Raw genomic sequence first — 9,513 nt, 5'->3', positions numbered from 1 at the left:
AAGTTATAGCTAAGTTCTTGCAGTGCAGAAGATAAAGGCCATATGACAGCACAAACGAGCAATGTCATCAAGTAATGAAGGATTCTAGAACTGTGACAGTATTTGAATCATTTAGCGTATGCAATCAATAGTAAATTTCTGTCTTAAACGGCTGGACATTTCATGACCCCATCTAATCTTGACATATGTAGCAATAAAATATAAAAATCCATTACCCATAGTGCTGCAAGACACTGATGTTAACCGATTACAGCAGAACAGACAAAAAAAATGTAAAACTTGATTCTAGCAAATCAAATATCAACATGTTTAAGATCATAGATCCTTTACAATAGCATCTGAGGAGTAATTGAGTTGCAATATAATTTACTTGGCATTAGTCTTCTATCCAACAGTATTATTCAGATAGGGAATTAAACAATGTGCTTAATCACTAGACCAGTAAACAAATGATGAATCATATGAACAACCAACCATTACATTATATATGAAACAAACCAAACTACACTAGGAAAACTTCTTAATAGACAAAACCCACATGTCATTACCAAAACCCAGCTCTTTCACAAGCCAAGTCCTAATCATAAATTCATATGTAAATGAATAAGCTAATACATAAAGATTGCATCTCAATAATACATAGAACCCAGAAACCAAATGAAGGCCTCTATTGTTCACTCCAGGACCTTTAAAAACAGTAAAACCTATGATATAGAAAAAATTAAAGCTAATAAAATCTAACTTTTCTAGCAAAAACACAGAGGTGAGAGGAAAAAACAAAGACAATGATTTCATTTTTTCATCTAATCAAAAGAAGAAAAAAACATTTAATCTACAAGAAATGGAGCAATCCAGATGCTGATGGTGACGAAGGTTACCGACTTTTGGTGGACACGAAGCCAACAAATTCCAGAAATTGGTGTCTTTAGTAAAATAAAAAGAGCAAAAAACAATAGCAGCCCATCTCAGGAAAAATCCAATAGGAGGGTATGGCCTGAATGCAAAACTCAAAGAATGGAAACTTCACTCAAGCAGCAAACTCATTCATACTTTTTTTGGGTAAAGCGTGTGTCCTAAAGTTTTATTTCTAGGTAAAGATCAGTTATACCAGTACCTTGATCAATACATTCAAACAAAACCAGTCATATTCTTCTTCTCATCAATACATCACTTATGATTCCTCCATCAATTTTCCCTAATTGGAGAAGTAGAGATGGACACAAGCAGAACAGTTTAAAGATCAATTACATTTTCAGCAGCTCACTACTGAGTTCAAATTCCAGAAACAACTCTCCTAAAGCAATTCAAAACTCTACTATTGTATGCTTCTCAAAGAAAAAACTCATTTCTTCCAACATTAGAAAACCAAGCAATCTGTAGCTAGCAAAATTTGAAAAAAAAAAAAAAAAACCAAAATCCTAGATCAAACATGCACTTCTTCAAATCCCAGAAACCCAATGTCACATAGCAATACAGAATAAAATTAAGTAGCAGCTATATAATTGGTAATTGAAAAGACAAACAAAGGAAATAAGAGGCGAGCACCTCTTGACAAACAAGATTCTAGCTTTAACTACAAAGTAATCAGCTTCTTGGTTGAAACTGTGAACTTATAAACCATCAAGCTTACTCAATAACAATTGCAAACAAGGATTTGAATATAGAAGCATGACCCAGATAAGCATTAAGCGAATCAAAGAAGAACCCATATAGGGAATCATAGATTGAGAAATGAAAGATGAAATAGGAACTGAAATGGAAAAGGGAGGAGTTATTAATACCTGGAAAGCTTGCGACTTTCAGAGCCTGGTACAAAAATCTGGGGGTTGGATTGAGGCTTCGAACACGAATGAGAGGAGGCGAGATGGCTTGATGGCGCTGGAGTTCATTGCAGTGTTGGAGCCCGACTTTTGAAGAGAAGGGTTTGATGGCATTGTGGTGTAATTGCTGAAAGGAAGAGAGGACACAACCCGGTATTTTGAAAATTTCATTAAACTACAGTAACTCCCGCTACAGTGAAAAAGCCAGGCCTGCTTCTAAAAGCATGGGGGTGCTGGCTTCGGCTTTTCGACCAAAAGAAGCAGGAGCTTCTGCCAAAAGCAGGGCAAGAGCAGGTTTACCAAACACCTCGAGGTCAGGTGCTTATAAGCAGGGGAGCAAAAAAGCCCCCCCAAACGCACCCTAAGAGTCCCTTAGAGCATCTCCAACAATTTAGCTATAAGTCATTTTGACTTTGGCTTTTTGGTAGAGGGATCTCCAATCATGCTCTTGCTTTAGCTATTTTGACTCTTGAGCCATAACTTGAGTCATTTTGACTCAAGTTTGTAGAATGAAAGCCAAATTTCTTTGGCTGAAAAATGGTGGGCCCTACTGCATGTGCTGTAATTGTAGTTAATTAATTCTCGAAAATAATTAATTTATTAAATGACTTTGACTTTTGACTAAAGATGGTTGGAGATGCAAAAATTGAATGAATAGTGATGACATTAGGGAAGTCATATTTTGCATATGACTTTGACTTTTAACTATATGGTTGGAGATGCTTAGCTTCTCTCCTCTATCGTGCAAGGCCAGATCCAGCAACCAGAAAACGGATATTGAAAAAGATTCTAGAACGTCTACAAAGCCTTTCAATTTTATCCCCAAATATCATATTCATTCCCAATCGTATTTAACCATGGATTGAAATTTGGGTTCGAAGAACGAAGCGGTGAGCGTCGATTTTGACATCGCCGATGTTTCTGCATGCCAATCTGATCCATACCCCTACAGATCAATCCAACTCTCAAGGGAATAAATGGCTCAATTAAAAAACAAAAATCTCAAATCTGAATACAGAAAACTCGATTTGAATCTAAATTGGTTCAATACCTGATGATGAAGGCGATTGCAACCAATTGCAACTTGATCTTCTGAGTTAAACGGAGTAAAGTCAGATCTGCTCTTCTGCAAAGCTTCTGCAAAGAAAAGAAAAGGAATTAAGAGAGAAAAGAATAAAACAAGGAAGATCAGAAGTATGCAAATATGTCGACTATATGCGTTGTATGCTTTGATGTTTGACGTCTGGGATATAAGATTAAACATATATATTTCTTTTGCTAAAAAAGAGGAAAAGATTAGATTTATATATTTTGTTTGAGATAAAAGCAGAAAAATTAAAATATAAAATTTTCATTCTAATGTAAATGGAGGAAAAAATTCAAATATTGAATTTCGTTTGAGATAAAAGAGGAAATTATTAAAATAATTTATTTTTTTCCTTATTGAATATGGTTTATCAGTAGCAAAATAGAAGACATACGGATATAATAGATAATATAAATTTGATATACCCCATTTATCCTTTATTTTACTACACTTATCCGTGGCAATCAAACAAATGAAACAGAATATATAAAACAGTGTCTATTTTTAACATAGCAACTTTTTTTTAGGTATGGAGTTTCTCCTGATAATCTCAATATCAGTAACTTTTTTTCTTCTTCTTATTTTGTCATTATTCTATTATGGAGAAATCATACTTGTCCAGTAAATTAATCGACATGTTTGTACTTTAAATTTCAGAACTATTATTTTGATTCCTCAACTTGATACTCCTTTTTGTTCACTTTGGTACTTCTTGTGTTAAAATTAACAGCGTTCTGTTTAATAATCTATTGGCATGAAAAACTGTAAACGTGAGTCAAAATATATGAAGTTGAGGTAGCAGAGTGATTGATTTGAAATTAAGTCATTTCGATGAACTGAAAATTTAAGTATTGTATTCTTTATGCAGGGGTGGCCTTGAAATTATATATTAAGGATTGAGGCAAACAATTAATATGTGGCCGGCATCTCATGAAGTTTAAATAATATGATTAATATCTCCTTTTTTTAATGTTAAATCAACGGCTTCAAACCTCAATTACAAGGGCACAAGAAAGGCCATGTTACCGCTACGCTAACACAAATATCATGCAAAATATATATATATATATATATATATATATATATATATATATGTGTGTGTGTGTGTGTGGCTCTTCTAGTAAGTTGATTCCTTTTTTTTGGCCAATTTGAGGGATAGCTTATTATACCAACTTTTCAGTCATATATTGGGATCTCAATAGTTCAGTTCTTATGTCCTTATGAGTAGATCAATTATGTAAATTTTTAGCCAAATTGATGATCATTTGGGTATTCATAATGGTAATTTACTAATTATGAACACGAACGGTTCAGGTTGGATAGATTTTGTTTATCCAATGATTTAATCTAGTTAAAGTGGTCAGGCACTGTGCTGCAATGCACAGTTGGAGCATTTCACATGCGCCGAAGGAGTTTATCTTGGGCCTAGAAAGCCTTTGGGTTCCCCTTGACAAAGTAAAAAAAAATGATTTAATATAGTTAGATACCTTAATAGTCACCAATTTGTATGAAAATTTACAGAAGTGATATACTCATGTAAACCTAAAAATTGAACTGTGGAGTAATTGTGATAAAAAAAGTTGGTCTAATAATCGATCCCTTAAGGGATCTCTTGTGGGACTCACTTTCCACCACATTTTGGCATCTTGACCGTTCAATTTTTTTGTCCTAATGTATAGATCAAATATGCTTATTTTCAGTCAAATTGATGATCGTGAAGATATCAAACTAGTTTAAATAAATGGACAAACTGAATTTGTCAAACCTAAACCGTTCATATTTATAATTTTAAATAGCAGTTTTGAATGCTTTAATAATTATCAATTTGGCTGAAAAGTTGCAGATGTGATCTGCTCATATAGACCTAAAAACTGAACGGTGGAGATGTGGATATGTGATCGAAAAGTGGGTTTAATAAGCTATCCCTTAAAATGCCCAAAAAAATAGATCCCTCACTAGAAGGGCCCTCCCTATATATATATATATATATATATATATATATATATATATATATATATATATGGTGGTGCTATTCACACACCCCCTCTATTTTTCTATTACTTTAATTTAATTTTCTTTTACAAATACCCTAACTACCCTCCCTTGCAATTATGTTTCTTTTTCTTATTTCTTTTTTCTATTTGGCAAGTCAATCATGAATCAACCATTATTATACAATAAATCAATTTTTTTGCTACATACTAAGATATTATGATACGAAGATCTTCCAAGTAATACTAATTTTCAGCAGTAAATATGATTTTGCTCTCCACACTCTGATTGTTAGGTAAAAAGGTACCGGATCTAATTCAACATTATGAAGAGAATGTCAATACAATAACTAGTTGGTTATTTAGAGTAGTAGTTATAGTTTCTGAACTGAAATGTATAGATGGTAAAAAGTTGGTACGTATATAAAAATGAAATGCATAAACCATAGTTGGGGCTGCAAAACCAGACAGTAAAAAGTTGCACATGAACTTACAGTAGCAAAGAGAAAGCTATCCTTATCTCAACACATTTAATTCCTTTCAACTAGAAGCAATGATAAAATTGTCAGCACAAATACTTCAATAATGTATATTGGAGCATGAATTACCTAAATTATTTTGGTAGAAAATAACAAAAACCAATGTACCAGTCCACAACATTGCTTCATAAAAATAAAAGCTAATAAACAAGAGTAACTAGAAGCATCAAAACTAATCAACCCTCAATAAAAAACACAAACCCTTGCTGAAACCCACCCCCAGCCCCACCCCCACAAACAACCACTCCTTATCTCTGAAACCCCCTCAACTCATATTTGTATAATTTTCCTATGACAAAATCTTTCGTATTCTAGCATAATATAGTAGAAAAAATCATATCTCTATAATCATAAGGCTATCATTATTAGGCTGTTGTAAAGTTCTATAGTTGCTCAATCGATTCAAATACACCAAATAATTTCAGTTAGAATTTTACCAGGAATGATAGATTCAAAGGGACTCGAATGATCACTGAACTCATATTTTTCTTACATGTCTCCATTGCAAATCAATTGTAAAATTTTCTCCAAAGATGGGTCTAAAGTTACTTGTTCTGCTTTGATTGAACTTCAAAGCATCACATGAAAGAGATAGAATGATTGCTAGAGAAGTTTTTGATGGAAAAAAAAAAAGAATCGAAAAAAGTTTTGAAGTCCTCTGTGCCTGCGGGAAAATAAGGGTTTAGGATTTGGGGATGATTGAATTGCCAAATAGAAAAAGAAAAAAGAAAAAAGAAAAAAAAAAACTTAATTGCAAGAGTGGGTAGTTAGGGTAATTTGTAAAAAAAATTGATTTAAAGTAATAGAAAAATAAAGGGGGTGTGTGAATAGAGAAAAATGGTGTGTGAATTCCACCCTATGTGTATACAACTTTGCTCAGGTGCGGATATCCGCACCGAAGCAAAAAGGTACGGATTTCCCATTTTTTCCCATTTCCCATTCTAAAAATAAAAACATCATCACTTTAAGAGTTTAAAGACGTCATATCTTGATTATACAAACACACACACACACACACACACACAACACACACACACACACACACATATATGACCTCCTTAAACTTGAAAGTGAGGATATTTTTATTTTTTGTATGTAGTTTCATAATCTAAGCCATTCATTCTTTAGTTATATAAAAACATATGAATCTTACAAAAAATTAGTCAAATCGAAAAACGTTTAACCATTTGATTAGCACAATGTTCGTTTTAATTTTATCTAACAAACTACATTTGTTTACACAATCTTGAATGACCAAATGATTATGGATTTAGTTGATTTTTTGTAGACACAAATCTTGCATAGAAATCTAAAGGATCAATGGTTGAAATAATTGAACTAGATCATATACTAGTGTAAGATAGTAAAAATCCTCAAATTCTTAAAGTAAGGATTTCCTCTCTAGAATGGGCCTCTACACACACATACACATATACATACATACATATACTCTACTTAAACTCAGATCTCCCTGAGGCCCACCATAAGAGGTGTTTGCCTTAGCTGGCACCCCTCAGGATTGGCAATGTCCTTATGATTTTTCGTAATGATGTTTAACATAAAATTCAATAACATATACAAGGTCTCTACCCAAAGTGGTGAGGGATCGAGGGTAAAAATTAAATTAAAATTAGACTAAATTAGGAGTTCATTCCCACCATGTTAACCCAAGATGTTTTCAGGAAATTTCTAATTGTTGTTGACTTTACTCTACTAGGGTTCCTCTGCACAATTGATCGAGTTTGCGACGTGATGGCGGAGGGGAACACGGTGGCTCCTCCTGCACTTTCTGAGGGGGTCATTGCGAGACTTGTTGGAGGAGAGGATGCAATCCATGATTCGTTTTTCTAGCTTTGTGGCCGGCGTCTATCCAAGAAGACGGTAGTGATCCCGTCGTTCTCGGCGGCAATCTCCATAGTTTGGGGTTTAAGGAAGAGAGTTCTGATCTGGTAGGAGGAGGAAGATATATTTGTCTTCCAATTCAAGGATAGAGAGGTGAAGAATCGGATTCTCTCAGGCGGTCCATGGTTCTACAACAACTCTATGTTGTTGCTGGCAGACTATGACGGCGTTTCGGCTCTCGAGGAGGCTCCACTGCATCTTCTGGAGGTTTTGGTGGCGGTGAAGGGGTTGCGCATTGCTATTCGCAACGAAAAGGCCTTAACTCTAATTGGATGAGCGTTGGGGTCCTTCGTTCGGGTTTATCAGGGGGCAGTGCAGCGGAAGGATCCGTGTAATACAGGGCATTCGACGAAGGATTTGGGCGCAGCGAACTTTCGAATTCTCACTGACGATCTCTGTGTTGGTGGAGCTCCAGTATGAAAAATGTCACGGGTTGTGTTCGGCTTGTGGATTCTTCGATCATGGAGGGGGTATATGTGATGGCAGACTGGAGGCGGAGGCGCGAGCTTTAGCTGTGTCGGACTGTGGGCTGGTGACGGACTGAGAGGATGTCTCGGCACCGACATCATCGGTTCCAATGGCATATGTGGAGGTCGTGGGGCCGAAGATGGTAGTGGCGGCGGGTCTTGGAGTGCCGGACAATGTTGGTACGCTGGAAGGTGGTGGACAACTGGTACTGGGATCGGGTTCGGCGGCTGCGAGTAGGACAGGCTTGGCTCTGGAAAATTAGGCGAGAAACCCTAACTTTGAATTAGGGTTGACCGCCGGGTTAACTGGGCTGGGGCTGGGCTTTGCTGGGCCGGGCTGCAATGTTGATGGGAACAATTTTGAGGGTTTTGGGCCTACAGGAAGACATCCAACCTTGGGTGTGAAAAAGAAGGCTTTTAAGCCTAGTTTGGCATTTATACCTCTGGAATTTCAACTGGGTGAATTAGTGGAGGCCCCGATTTCTATGGTACCAGCTCCAAAGAAAAAGGGCCGTCCTTCTAAACGAAGGATTAAGCGTACTCCGGAAGCTAAGAATGATGAAGACAATAATGCAGGTGCAAATATAAGCTCCAACTCGCAAGGGAAGAAGTTGTCTATTGTTTAAATTATTTTGGTTAAGGTCTTAATCCTGTGTGAGCGTGGCTAAGCTTCTATGAGTCTGTTATGACGTTTCTTGTTTCTTGCTTGTACCACAATTACTTGTCTGGCAAGTGAGGGCTAGTTGAATGATTTCTTTCCGTAAGAGGTGAAGTTTTGTCATGCTTGGACAGACTTGCTTAAATGTGAGCTTCCCAATGATATTAATTAGTTTGCTTTAGCTTGGATAGGTTTTACCTGATTTTCTTGCCGGAATTCTTATGTAAGTTTTGTAAGCTATGGTCAATTGGCTGTTATTTATTGAATAACAATCAACTTCTATTAAAAAAAAAAAATATATGTCTCTGAAAAACTTTAAATTGATGTGATTTAATTAAGATGGTCAACTATAAGTTTTAGAGCTATTGAATCATTATATACTGTTTAGTTGTTACATCACAGGCATCCGCATGGATTGAATGTTAATTACTTAATTCTAGACTTGAATACTGTTCAAAGAAAAGAAAAGATTCTTCCCCTTAAAAATAAAATAAGATATATATATATATATATACACACACACACACATATACAAAGGTTCTTGGCCAGAAAAAGAAGAAGAGATTATTGTATAATTATGCGAGTTGTGATTAAATCAAAATCAAACCACTTGTTGGGACCGAAAATAATGCAAAGGTTCTTGTCCATCCAGCTTGAGATTTTGACGTACAAACCATATTTGGTTTCTTTTTTCTTTTTGCAGAAGAAGCGCAGTCTTTTTTTATGCATTACTTGCTCGAATTTCATCGCGTATCAATTCAGGCTACCGCACCTACAGATTAAATAATATTGCAAATTAATCATCAAGTGCTCCCATTTGATATGATGCAAGGCGTTCTGAAAAGGACGTCCGCAACCCAGAAAAAGTGCGGACGTCTAGGATTTCTCCAAGATCAAGCTCCAACAACGGCGCGTCTCTTGCCGAACGGAGGCCAAGGGCATCCCAGACCAGTTTGTAGTGAAGACGAAGGCCAAGAGATCGAGGTCGGAGGTCTGGGCAGCGTGGTCGACTGCAAAATGGTAGTCCAATCAAGGTCGACTGGAAAGTG

This window comes from Rosa chinensis, chromosome 2 (genome assembly GCF_002994745.2).
Source record: "Rosa chinensis cultivar Old Blush chromosome 2, RchiOBHm-V2, whole genome shotgun sequence".
NCBI lineage: Eukaryota > Viridiplantae > Streptophyta > Magnoliopsida > Rosales > Rosaceae > Rosa > Rosa chinensis.
The sequence above is the reverse complement of the archived record's forward strand: the minus strand, read 5'-3'. Positions refer to the sequence as shown.